Source organism: Zootoca vivipara, chromosome 9 (genome assembly GCF_963506605.1).
Source record: "Zootoca vivipara chromosome 9, rZooViv1.1, whole genome shotgun sequence".
NCBI lineage: Eukaryota > Metazoa > Chordata > Lepidosauria > Squamata > Lacertidae > Zootoca > Zootoca vivipara.
The window spans coordinates 56,000,164-56,014,349 of NC_083284.1; the positions used below are offsets into that span (position 1 = coordinate 56,000,164).

At 46.1% G+C, this 14,186-nt stretch overlaps 1 protein-coding gene across 2 annotated transcripts in view; it reads left to right on the top strand.

Moving 5' to 3' along the window:
- Positions 1–14,186, top strand: part of CRACD (capping protein inhibiting regulator of actin dynamics) — a 149,183-nt gene that overhangs the window by 39,514 nt on the left and 95,483 nt on the right. The gene's annotated exons all lie outside the window — the stretch shown is intronic.

Genomic DNA, 14,186 nt, shown 5'->3' on the forward strand with positions numbered 1-14,186 from the left:
TTTGCTTTCTCTTGCTCAGTTATTCTTTTAATCATATTCTAAATACTGCACTTATTGGGGTGGGAATAGTCAGTCGAAATCTAGGTTACGTGGTGTGGTCTAGAGTTAGATTACAATGGAAAATTTCTTCATCTGATGAGCTTCCTATTTAATTTCAGTTAGCTTTTCCGTCTCGGTGTATATTCGTTTATTGTTTATTTTTCAGGTTAGGTTTTCTCTGGTCATAAAAAGTATTTCTGCAGTTCCCAATACTAAACGTTACCCAGAAGTAAAAACACTTGAGCAAAATAGGGCTTGCTTCCTGGTGAGCAAGTTACCGGTATGCTCTCAATCCTCCTATGTGTTGTACCCAGATGTTGATCATCTGCATAGGGCTGTTCTTTGTGCTTCAGGCATTCCTTGGTTGGCTTGTTTTTTTCCTGTCAAAAGACTGCATGTACCTATATAAAAATACACAATGGTAGGCAGAAAGTGCATAACCACACTGGATGGAATCCTGCTGCAGGGTGTTGAAAACGGCCTTGTTTTCTTCAATTAATGAGCCTTGTTTTCTTCAATTAATATTCTTTCTGTGTGGAATATTCTGTTTTCTCATCCTGTTTGTATACACAATCACAGCTACTTTAAAGCCAGTTAACAAACTCTACCAATGATCCACCAGAGTGGATGTTGATTTCAACAATAGTAGCTCAGCAGAGGTACTGTCATTTTATAAAAATTGAATGACAGAGCCGCTCCTCTTCAGAGAGGGGCGGGTTGCGTGTAGGCCCCACACTTTCCCACCCTCAGCATGTCCCCCATGTCACAGGGGACTCGCGGCCCGCATCACGACCACCAGCCAATCTGGCTAACTGGGGGGGGGGGCATGATTTGCCGCATTTAAGCGGCCACGAGCTCTTCCTTCTGCTCCCGACTTCCACGGATCTCCTGTCCTTTCTTCTTGCGTTCATCACCTTGACCTTGCTATGGACTTCGGTTGGTCGCCTGTTGAAGGGGCCTGGTAAGAATTTTTCCACTTGGCAGATTGGCACCAGCCACTTGTAGCAAATCATCACATCTTTGTAAGCTTTGGCGGTTACACATTGGAAAAACTTGGTTTATGGGAGGGGAGGTTGTGGCCATCACCTACCCCTCCTCTTTAAGGGTATTCCGTTAAAGGAATCTGTGGGTCGTGGTTCCTGTCCGAAGCCCGGGTGGAGGCTAGGGCCATGGCACAACCTGTCCAGTGACCCGGGGGGGGGGGGAGCTCCGAGTTGATGTACATCAACAGGGCTCCCCCTACTGATGGCTAACCCTTGTTAGACTTCCTGCATGACGGGCAGAAGTCGGGTATAGTCGGTTCGGGTCCAATGCCTAAAGCCAATACCACTCACATTCTGTAACCAGTAAAGTTGTGGCCTTTATAAGCCCATTAACCTAAAATACTTGTGTCCACGTGTTTTATTCACGTGTTTTATTCATCAAAGGAAGGGGTGCGGGGCCTTGACGTGCAACAACCATACTGCCACTACTATTCAACTTACATTATGCCCAAACAGCTCCTAAACTCGCCAATCTCTCCCAATCTATTGCTTGAACATTTTTGGTGGGGCTGCATCCGTTTTATATAACAACTTTTAATGCTTGTGCCTGAAAACACCCCAGTAAGCGTTGTTTTTAATACCAGACTGTAAGCAACAGCAATGGCTAGCACACAGTCTGTGTGTAAATAGTGAGATTTATTCCAAATAGACAAAACAAAGGCAAGTAACCACAAGAAAGACTGCAACTTCCTGCTCAAGACCACTAGTTAATCAGATGATGACTCATCTAGCTCTCTAGCATGAGTCCACCTCCTTTTATTCCTACGCTCGAACAACGCCCTCTGCCTCTCTGTAATTGCCATTTCCTCTTATCCTGTAACCCTCCCCTCCTACGTTCCTGTAACTTTAAAGAACTAGGAACAGACTCGGACAAACTCTCTTCTGAGGTTTGAATTATTTCTGCCATTTGCTCACCCCTCCCAGCCAGTTCCTTTATCAAAGCAAGCCTCCCTTCCAGTTCCGGGCTATCAGCCAAGTCCGACAGCTGAGCCTCATTAGTTATCGGCTCTAACCTAACATCATCCCCCCCTCTAGGGGCCTCCTCTCCTTCCTCCCGCCTCCGCACTTCCTTACTTGGGGCGTTATGAGATACCTCCCACCATTCTCCCTCTTCACTTCCCCAATAACTGCAGCCCGGTTGCGACTCTTCTACTTCTTCCTCCTCTTCAAACCCACCATTCACTTCAGCTTCCCAGTCTGCCTGCTCTGCCTGCTCATCTACCCAACCCCGGGGTTTGGGTTTATTAGGGTACCTACGGTGAAACTCTCTCTGCAGCCTAGATGCATGTATATCACTCGCATTCACCCACGAGTTCTCCTCTGGTCCGTACCCTTTCCAAGCCACCAAATACTGTACCCCCCTGCCCCTTCTACGAGAGTCCAATAGCTGAACCACTTCATATTCCGGTTCACCCTCCACCCAGATGGGCAAAGGTGGTGGCTCCTTCCTCTTCTGATACCGGTGTCTTGGCGTTACTGGCGATAAGAGTGACCGATGGAACACCGGATACATCTTCATTGAAGTCGGTAAACGTAACTTATATGAAACAGGATTTATTTGTTCCAACACTTCGAATGGCCCTACCCGTTGCGGCAGTAACTTCTTACAACGTCCCTTGCTCGGCCAATCTTTAGTGGATAGCCAAACTTGGTCCCCTACCCTTATCTCCTTGCCCACTTGCCGGTGTTTATCAGCTTCTGCCTTATACAGAGCCTTCGCTTTTTCTAGCTGTTCTTGCAGAATACTGTGCAACGCTTCCATTTCTTCTGCGAACTGTTCAGCTGCAGGCACTGCCAGTCCATCTCCCTGACCCGGAAACACCCGTGGATGTCGCCCATGGCAAGCAAAAAATGGCGTCTGCTGTGTAGAAGCATGCACGGCATTATTATAAGCAAACTCAGCCAACGCTAGTTTCCCAACCCAGTCATCCTGTTGATAATTCACGTAACAACGTAGGTACTGTTGCAACGTCGCGCTCGTCCGTTCGGCCTCTCCATTTGTCTGAGGATGCCGAGCCGATGAGAGGCACACCTCCACCTTCAGCAATTGCATCAGTCTCCTCCAAAACTGGGAGGTAAACTGCGTTCCCCTATCAGACACAATCTTCTGCGGCAATCCATGCAATTTGAACACATGTTCTATGAAGAGTTGCGCGGTCTCCTGTGCCGACGGTAATTTCTTGCAAGGAACAAAGTGTGCCATCTTGGAGAACAGATCTACTACCACCCAAACCACTGTCTGTTTCTGCGACTCGGGCAAATCAGTGATAAAGTCCATAGCAATGCCTTCCCACGGTGCTTGTGGTGTGGGCAGTGGTTGAAGTAGCCCGGCTGGTGTTTCGCGAGGTCTTTTGGACCGTTGGCACACTTCACATGCCCGGACATACTCCTTGACCTCCTCCTGCATCCGTGGCCACCAAAAATCCCTTGATACCAGACGTTCCGTCTTCCACTGCCCAAAATGTCCTGCTGTTGGACTGTCATGGCATTGTCTCAGCACCCTCACACGAAGCTCTCCCTCTGGCACATAGAGAGCTTCCCCCTTGTACAGCAGCCCTCCTCTCTCAGTAAACTCCTTCCCTTGGACTTCCCCCTTACGTATTGCCTTCCTCTTCTCTTGAGCGAACCCATCCTTCTGCGTTTGTTGGAGAAAGTCTGACCGTTCTAATGCCGTCATTGTTGCTAGCTGCAGTTGTTCGGGGCTCAGGATCAATCTCCGTTCTAACCCGGTCTCTATTTCGGAATACTCCGGTTTTCGGGACAATGCATCCGCCCGCTGGTTCTGAGCACTAGACACATACTTAATCCGGAAATTGAACCTGGCAAAAAATTGCGCCCACCTAATCTGTCGTTGGTTCAATTGACGAGCCGTCTGCCAGTACTCTAGGTTTTTATGATCAGTGCGTACCTCCACCTGATGCTGCGCCCCTTCCAAGAAATGCCGCCAAGTTTGTAGAGCATCCTTTATTGCCAACAACTCTCTCTCTCATATAGTATAATTTTGTTCTGACGAGTTTAATTTCCTTGAGTGAAAGGCACATGGTCTCAGTTCCCCTTTGTCATCTTCCTGGAGAAGCACCGCCCCAATCGCTTTGTCCGAAGCATCGGTTTCCACGACCATTGGCTTGTACGGGTCTGGGTGAGCCAAGTATCTTTCCTCCACAAACAAGTTCTTAAGTCTCTCAAATGCCCTCTGGGCTTCCTCAGTCCATTTAAACGCCTTTTTGCCTTTCAAACAATCTGTTATCGGTGCTGTAAGGCCTGAGTACCTTGGTATAAACTTCCGATAGTAATTGGCAAACCCCAAGAATCTTTGTACATCTTTTCGAGTCTTGGGTCTTTGCCATGACACTACTGCCTGAACCTTTGCTGGATCCATGTGCACCCCCTCTGGGGTGATTCTATAGCCTAAGAACTCCACTTCTGTTACGTGAAAGTGGCATTTCTCCAACTTAGCGTACAATCGATGTTCTCTTAGACGCTCTAACACTTCCTTCACATGTTGTACGTTTTTCTTCCAGACTCTCCGAGTAGATTAATAGGTCATCTAAATAAGCAAGGACCGAACGATCCAACAAGTCGGACAACACGTAATTAATAAATGCCTGAAAGGTGGCCGTGCCCGACTGTAGTCCAAACGGCATGACAAGATATTCAAATGTGCCGTACCTGGTGTTAAAGGCAGTCTTCCATTCATCTCCCTCTCTTACTCGTATCAAATTATATGCCCCCCTCAAGTCCAGTTTTGTAAAAATTTTAGCCGACCGTAATCTTTCCAGCAAATCCCCAATTCGTGGCAACGGGTAACGACTGGGAATCATGCGCTGGTTGATCTTCCTGTAATCAACTACAAGTCTTTTCTCAGAAGTGTTCTTCTTATCCACAAAGAAAATTGGAGCTCCTCCCGGAGTCTTAGTAGGCCGTATGAAACCCCGTTCCAAATTTTTTCGCAGGAACTCCCTCAATTCTGCCAACTCCACTTCTGACATAGCGTAGATACGGCTGGCGGGTATCTCGGCCCCTGGCACCAGATCTATTTTGCAATCGTACTGGCGATGCGGTGGTAACCGATCTGCCTCCTTCTCGCAGAATACGTCTCTAAAAGACTTATACTGTGGGGGTATTTGTCTCTCTTCCCCAGTGAGCGGACCACAGTCTGGCGTACCATTGGCCTCACCATTCTTCTCCGCCCTGATTCCCAAACAATGTAGTCGGCAATACACCGACGAAAAGGTCATCGATCTCTGGCCCCAGGAGATCATCGGATCATGACGGGATAGCCAACTCATCCCCAAAATCACGGGGTAGGAGTTCAACCTGGTGATATGGAATGCAATGACCTCTCGGTGTCCTGGCAGTTCTAGACCAATTGGCATTGTGGCCTCTGACACACAGCCAGACAGCAACACTCTACCATCAATAGTTCTAACTTCTAAAGGTTCTTCCAATGATTGTGTCTCTATTCCCAACCTGCTCACCAAGTCCATGTCTATAAAATCAGTCGAGGCTCCCGAATCAATAAGAACTTCCACACGCTCGCCCCTTCCATCTGGGAGTCGTAGCGTTGCGAATGCTGTAATTACTGGTAAGATCGGTCCAGGTGGAAGCCCTTCGGGTCTCTTTTCCCCCAACCCGAGGCCTCCAGAACGGGCTGGGTCATCTCGTTTCCCGACTGCTCCACTATGCCCTCTCCAGGTGTTGTTACATTTGTGCCAGACAGCGCACCTCGGTTTCTTCCTACAGTACACTGACGAGCCATGTGATTGGGGGAGCCGCAGATAAAGCACAACCGATCTCTCCACCTTCTCTCTCTCTCAGCGTGTGTAATACTAGGTGTTGTACCCCTTCTGATAGAACTACGTTGCATGGGTGCTTCTTCCTCCACCCTTCGTGAATCCGGCAGCTCTAAGGGCACAAATGTCCTGCGGCTCTCTGACCTTCCTTGGCCCCTACGCAACCTGTCCAGCGATTGGAACCTCAGGTCTAGTTGCAAGGCGACTTGTGCCACCTCCTCCAAGGTCTTCAACCCAGGATTTTTTGCCAACTCCACCCGAATCTCTTCACTGAGTCCCGCCTTAAACAATCCAACCAAGGCCTTTCCTTCCCAGCCTAGTTGTCTAGCAAGTCTCACAAAAGAGGACCAGAACTGTGCTACAGTTCCCTTTCCTTGCTTAAGGCTCAAGAACTCCTGTTCCCACTCTGCTTCTTGTGCAGGATTCCTGAACATGCTATCCAGAAGCTTCAAGAAGGCTGATAAGTTGGTGAGCACTCGGTCATTAGACATTAGGTAAGGGGCAATACACTGCCGCGCCTTCCCTTCCAAAAGCCCCACCACCAGGGCCACTCTGGCATCATCATCTCTGTATTCTTCTCCCTTAAGCCTTAAATAATACAAGCAGGAAGCCCGAAATGAATCATACTCTGCACCGCTCCCACTAAAACGTGGGGGAAGGGGAACAAAATTCTTTGCCACTTGCCTGCCAGATAAGTCAGAGAGTTGTCTTGCTTGTTCTGAGGTCACTCCTTCCAGCCGTGCTAATCTTGCCTTCAACTCTTGGTTCTCTGCCCAGAGAGCTTCAGTATTATCTTCTAACTTCATCTCCATTGCTGTTGCGCCGACTGATAAATCCCCAGCCGGTTGCTGCTTCCCCTTTTCTTCCATTCTTGCTTAAATCTACGTGCTTCCCCTTCAGCAGCAAGTTAGATGAGTCATGCTGTAAGCAACAGCAATGGCTAGCACACAGTCTGTGTGTAAATTGTTGTTGTTGTTGTTTAGTCGTTTAGTCGTGTCCGACTCTTCGTGACCCCATGGACCATAGCACGCCAGGCACTCCTGTCTTGCACTGCCTCCCGCAGTTTGGTCAAACTCATGTTCGTAGCTTCGAGAACACTGTCCAACCATCTTGTCCTCTGACGTCCCCTTCTCCTAGTGCCCTCAATCTTTCCCAACATCAGGGTATTTTCCAAGGATTCTTCTCTTCTCATGAGGTGGCCAAAGTATTGGAGCCTCAGCTTCACGATCTGTCCTTCCAGGGAGCACTCAGGGCTGATTTCCTTAAGAATGGATAGGTTTGATCTTCTTGCAGTCCATGGGACTCTCAAGAGTCTCCTCCAGCACCATAATTCAAAAGCATCAATTCTTCGGCGATCAGCCTTCTTTATGGTCCAGCTCTCACTTCCATACATCACTACTGGGAAATAGTGAGATTTATTCCAAATAGACAAAACAAAGGCAAGTAACCACAAGAAAGACTGCAACTTCCTGCTCAAGACCACTAGTTAATCAGATGATGACTCATCTAGCTCTCTAGCATGAGTCCACCTCCTTTTATTCCTACGCTCGAACAACGCCCTCTGCCTCTCTCTCTGTAATTGCCATTTCCTCTTATCCTGTAACCCTCCCCTCCTACGTTCCTGTAACTTTAAAGAACTAGGAACAGACTCGGACAAACTCTCTTCTGAGGTTTGAATTATTTCTGCCATTTACTCACCCCTCCCAGCCAGTTCCTTTATCAAAGCAAGCCTCCCTTCCAGTTCCGGGCTATCAGCCAAGTCCGACAGCTGAGCCTCATTAGTTATCGGCTCTAACCTAACACAGACATATTGATTTTAGCAGGCCAGGAGTTGTCAAATAGCAATTGTCTAGAAATAAATATTTCTCCAGTTAACATTTAGATTTCAGACCATGTGGAAAGACATCCAGGGTATACCCACTAAATCATCTGAGCCGTAGACAGCGTTAATGAGTTCCTCGTATAATTAAAATGAAAAATTGCTTGCTTTACAAGGCTGTAAAAATATTCAATGGCCTTTTACTTTCCCTCCCTCCCTCCCTCCCTCCCTCTCTTTGGAATAACTGGTGGTTCCTGAGGAAAACGAATATGCAAATTGAAAAGCTATGGATGGCAGAGATGTTTATCATCTGCTTGGCTTTATCTGCATCCAGATGTATTGGGTCAAGAAAGACACAAACCTGAATAGCAAAAAGGCTGAATGTTGATTTTTTGGTTCCCCCCCCCCAGTTGAATTATAGGGTAAGGTACCTAGGATACCTCCCAAGGTTTTCAAAGTGGTGTGGATTTTATTATCTATAGTGCCTGAAAGTAGCCCTTCAAGGGTAGTTTACAAAAAAAAAGATAAAATAAAAATACAACATATAAATAGCATGCGAAACATTCATTCATATATTTAAAAGCCTGGGAAAATACTAACATCTTTGGTGTTAAAAAAAAGAAGTATGTGTGTTGGTGCCAGGCAAACAGAAGCATCTATCAAGGTGCTGTAACCAGCTTGCCAGTTGCAATCCATCAGTCATTTTGAAGTCCTGCCCAACTTCTGTTTACGTACAATACAAGCTTTCATAGTTACCACTGACCTCAGCGCCTGTTGAGTCAACACACATAGACTGTGGATGACAAAACACGCAAGAGGAATGATTTAGCCAAGTTAAGCAGTAAGTGCGCACTTGAAATCTCTCTCCTTGGAAATGAAAAGATGCTTAACAGTGGTTGGATCGTACTTCATAATAAGTTTTACCTTTGTTTCAACTCATGAGTACTGCATAGATGTGTCCATTAGGCCTTTTCCTCCACAGTAGTGATATCCATGTAGAAAAACGAGGGTTGGAGAATTCCTTCTCTAGATGTCTCCGTATTACAATCTTTTCCTCCTCGTGTTACCATCCCCATTCACTGGCCAAAGAACTAATGAAGCTTGGGGTGGGGTTAGAGTTGGTTTTCTTAAATAGCTGTCATCTTTATCACATGGCAAACTTCTTTGGAAATTAAGGGAAGGTTACAAAGCAGTGTTTTATCTTGTATGAAGTTTGCTTGCAATGTTCAAAGAAAAAATATCAAAAATTACCTACTCTGGCCAAGTGGAAGCTTCTTCTGTGAGTCTAAGAAACTCTCTGGATTTTTCCCTGACCCTGTTTAAACTTTGTTCCACACTTCTGATTTATCTATATACTGAAAGAAAACCGATTCTTTAATCTGTAGGATAGAGCTCTCTCTCTCTCTCTCTCTCTCTCTCTCTCTCTCTCTTGTGTGTGTGTGTGTGTAAATAAAATGCAATAACTATTTCAGGATAAGTATGTAGCATTACAGCAGAGCAACCTCCATCAACAATTGATCAGAAAACTTTGCAGAACTGTTCTGAACTTAAGCCCAACTATGTGATCATAAACTCATTCACCTTTCCGCCAATGGTAGTGATGAATCCGTTACTCCATTGGCTTAATCAAATTATTATCCCTGGGTGAGTGACTTTATTGCAATACTTTGTGAAGGTCAGATCAGGCAAACAGCATGTTTAATTACTGTGCTACGGATCACAGTTTGTTCTCTGGAGAGAGAGAGAGAGGCTCCACAAGACAGGAACACTTTAGCAACTCTGTGCTGTAATGGATCATGGGCTGACAAGACTGAAATTAGGAGTATGCTGCAAAGCATCTTCCATCTGCTATAACACAAGGATGAATGTGTGTGTGCCATGGACCAGTGGTCTAGAGCACTACCTATCAAAAGGTTTTTCTTCCAATTACTCAGTGGGGAGAGTATTTCTGTCATACTCCTCTGGTTATAAAAGGAAAGAATAGGCCATTTGCCTGGCTCTCTTTAATTATTTATGTTGAATTACTACTTCATAAGGCCCACAGAACTCCTTTGCAAAACTGATTTACAAACAGGTAGTATAGAAATGTTACAAATTATTCGCTGCTGCTATGGAATGCTGGAATGTCAATGTGAGAAGCTGTGCTTGATCTCGGCCTCTACCAGGCAAGTGGGCCGAGTCAGATGTTGTCACCTATGACTGGAAACAGTTGGTGTTTTTTAAATGAGTTGAAGGTTATAAGATAAATCAATGATTGTTTGTGGTGCATACCCTCATATCTATTTTACCTGTTTCCAGTCATTTGGAGTACTTGGGCAGTAATGAGACAGAAGAAAGTGAGATAATATTAATAGTGATTAAGTATACACCTTTGCAGGGACCCAGGTGGTGCTGTGGGTTAAACAACAGAGCCTAGGACTTGCTGATCAGAAGGTCGGCGGTTCGAATCCCTGCAACGGGGTGAGCTCCTGTTGCTCGGCCCCAGCCAGGGCCGTCCCTACGGCTAGGCTGGGTGGCGCAGGGCACCACAGCACCGGCCCACCAGGAGGGCACCGCGAGCTGCGCCCGCACGCTGGCCGGCCGGTCTGCCGGTTCGCTGCGCAGCTGCGCCCACAGCAACCATGCTGTGCCTGCCCACCCACCGCGCAGCAGCGCCTGTGGTGGCCGCACTGCGCGCTGTGCCCGCCCGCCCACCGCACTGGGAAACGGGGGGGGGGGGCGCCGGAGGGATCCGTCACTCCACGGCGCCAGGGGCGCTTAAGACGGCCCTGGTCCCAGCTCCTGCCTACCTAGCAGTTCGAAAGCACATCAAAGTGCAAGTAGATAATTAGGGACCGCTCCGGCAGGGAGGTAAACGGCGTTTCCGTGCGCTGCTCTGGTTTGCCAGAAGCAGCTTTGTCATGCTGGCCGCATGACCCGGAAGCTGTCTGCGGACAAACGCCGGCTCCCTTGGCCTATAGAGCGAGATGAGTGCCGCAACCCCAGAGTCGGACACGACTGGACCTGATAGTCAGGGGCCCCTTTACCTTTACCTTTATACAGCTTTTAATTTTAAATTTTTGTTTTTGTAAAATAAAAAAGCCTGTGTGTGCCAATTGTAACATTGCCTCTACCCTGTTCCCTCCCACTCTCTTATAAAATGAAAACTTATAAAACAAAACTAGTGGATATGCTGCAAATACCTCTTTTCCATATTCCATTAAGTTCCCTGGATTCACCACTCTGTTCAGGTAATTTTAGAGATGTTGATCAAGTTTAGGCTTGGTGTAACCTCACAGCAACACAATTTGGCGAAGGGAGGTAGCATACCTCTTTCCTAAATGCTAAAGGAAGTAAGCCCTATTCATTTCAATGAAGTTGCATTCACACTATGTATTTAGGTCTGGGCTCTATGGGATTTTGTTAAGCTTTGCTCATTTATCCTATTCACTTTCCTCACGGGGTTATTTCACTTGCCTGAGTGAGAGTCTTGTAGGCTATCTGGAACTAGGAGGAGGGGGTGGGGGGGTGTCAGCGGTGCTGAAGGGTGAGTCAAACATGGAAGCGGTGAGCTGTGATACGAATTAGTGACTTCCTGGTTCGTTTATCATCACAGAAGGTTCCAAGCTCTATATTCCGATTCTCCCCCGCCCCCAGGTTCCCCGTGGCATCCTAGGAGGAAATATGTTGTATAGGATCTGATCCGTAGATGGCCAACAGATGGTGACATTCTTACACAAAAGGATATGCCATCTGTTCCTTTGACGTCCAATAGAGGGCGCAATTTTTACAGAAAATCAGGTGTTTACCTGTCACAGGTGTGACATCTATATACTCTTAAGTTTATATAAGCACTCACGTATTGGAATGCAATGTTGTGTCAAAATTTCAACGCAATCGGTCAAGCGGTTTCGGAGGTAGCTAGCAGTGTACGAACGGGGACATTTTACATTATATATATATATATATATATATATATATATATATATATATATATATATTCTAAATGTGTACCTGTATTTCAGGAGACATTCCTAAGCCTCTTTGCAAAGTTTTGACATTTTGTACTTTTCATTTTTTTGGAGGGGGGATTTTTTTTAACCTCCACTCACACTTACTGTGTGGTAATATTTACAGAAAACAACTTCTGGGGAGTTGAACTTGATCTCAGGCAAACCAATCATAGGAATGATGCATCCTGGTTGCTTTGTAGAAAGAAAGGGCAATCTAAGTAGGTCCTTGAGAATCCAAGGACTAGAAAATAAGGCAGAAGCAATAAGAGTGCACTAAAGGGGAGAGGAAAATAGCAGCTCTTCAAGATCCCAGGGATTCCTTGCGCCTCATGTCCAAACAACCCCACTCATCATTCACAGTCTTGATTTCACTCATTGGCTAAAAGCACTTGAAGGTGGGAGCAGCAGGACTGGCTAATCTCACAGAAATAGTACAGAAGGATACCTGCACATTTAGCTTCATAACTTTCATTCTAGAGATTTATTTATTTAACAATAAAGCTTGGTGTCGGGGGGCCCTTGCAAGGGCCCCTAGTTGCATGCTTCTTTGGCTCCTGAACTAGTAATAGCTAATCGTGAGACCTCTGTATACCCTATATATTGGCCCACTTAGTTTTTACCCTCCTGGGAGTATGTATTGCAGTGTTGCATTATTTCTTACAGTTCATTTCAAAAGTTAGGCCTTGCTTCCTAAAGGAACATTTGAGTTCTTTTTGCTGATGTGATAACCACATGTAGGTCGACCACTTTTCACCGCAGGAGGAAGCAGAAACAATTAAATGTGTGAAGAGCTTTTGTTTCTTACCCGTTAAGGAAAGAAGCCTCACTGGCGCTAGTCAGGAGTGATTAATTTACAAGATCCCCACTTTCTCTAACTACAGAGGCAGTTCAGGCTTATGAAACATCAAGGGATCCTTTTAGCTACTCCTGTATACCATATAGCACACTTTAATAAATAAAGCTTGCGTTGTCCAGACGAAGCACTTTCCTGGCATGCTATAGGGAATTCCCTCCCAGCACCATGTTAATTCAAGTGTGTGAAGTGGCAACAGAACTTCCATGGCCCAACATTTTCCTCCCCTGTACATTTTTTTTTAACCTTTTTATGAGGTAAAACTAATGTCCTGAGTCTTAACTGTTGAGCTAAGGGACATGTTTCCCTTTCGGGCTCTTCTAGTAATTGGGATATTCTGGACAAGTTCTCCAACTTTTTTTGACAGGTGCTTTTACTGTGTTGAGGTGTACTTCATGGCCTCCTTAGAAGATAGGAAAAGACCTGCTGCTTCAGGCCAAAGGTCTATCTAGGTCAGCATCATGTTCTCACAGTGGCCAACCAGCTTCATTTTCAGATATTTGCAAGGTGTCTTGGACCAATTTTACGTGGGCGGGGAATTTAAATAATCTGCTTGGGGACTGGGCATGTCATGTTCCAAAGGCAAAGCAGTTGGTGAGGGGCACAATCTGAAAGGGAAACACAGCATGGTGGGTTAAGTTTTCTCTTGTGTTGCTTCGCTGCTGAACATCTTTCACAAGTTGCTATTTACTGCAGCTGCCTTCAGGGACCATTTTGGGTGGGAAAAGAGCACAGAGGGAAGGGTTGAAAGCCTCCCCCCCCTCACCCTGGTACTGCAGTCCTGATGCAGATCGGGGGAACTTGGTGACTGTTTTTTGTGAAGAAAGAGGCATGGCTTAAATAGTCCTAAAAACTATGTAGACATGTAACTCATGTATCTTGTATTTGGCCCCAAGTCATGGGGAAATAGCCTAATGATTTTTAGAGTAACTCCCAACCACCCAGAATTGGATGAGGCTCCAGGGTCTTGCATTGTCTTTGGTTGGCAACTGGCTAACTAGAAGTCGTTTAAGCTTCAGGATGAAAAGAATAGAAAGAAACGTGATAGGCTTGTGATGACAGGCTCCAAAAAGGGTCACTACCTCTAGAGGGAAGCCTGAGAAATAATTGAATTGTCGTCTCTCAGTTACAACAGGTTCTTTGTTGCCAGAGTGCTGTACTCTTGACACCTCTGCCAGTAAAGTTAGAATAGCGCTATTGCAATCGGTGTCAGGGAAAGAGACGCTGGGAAACGGGGACATTGTCCCAACATAGTAGGCGGAGGTTTGAGTTTTCAGCCTTCACATTTAGTGGCTGTTTTATTTATACTAAAAACTATTGCTGCTGTCTGTGTGTCATATAGAAGGCAACACTTCAGGCATATTTATGCAATGTACCGGTACTCCAGTAGTTAAAACAATAGTCCCCTGGCAGCTTAGTTCATTGAAGTTTGCAGAAGGATTGCAGCTCAGAGGTAGAGCACTTCTTTGCATGCAGAAGGTCCAGTCTCTGGCATCTCTAGGTAGGACTGGAAATGTCCCCTGTATGAAACCTAAAGAGAGCTACCTCTGGTCAATGTAAAGAATGTTAACCTAGTGGACCAATCGTCTCGACTCAGAATGAGGCAGCTTCCTGTGTTCCTATGAGAAGTCTAGGAATTTGTAATGA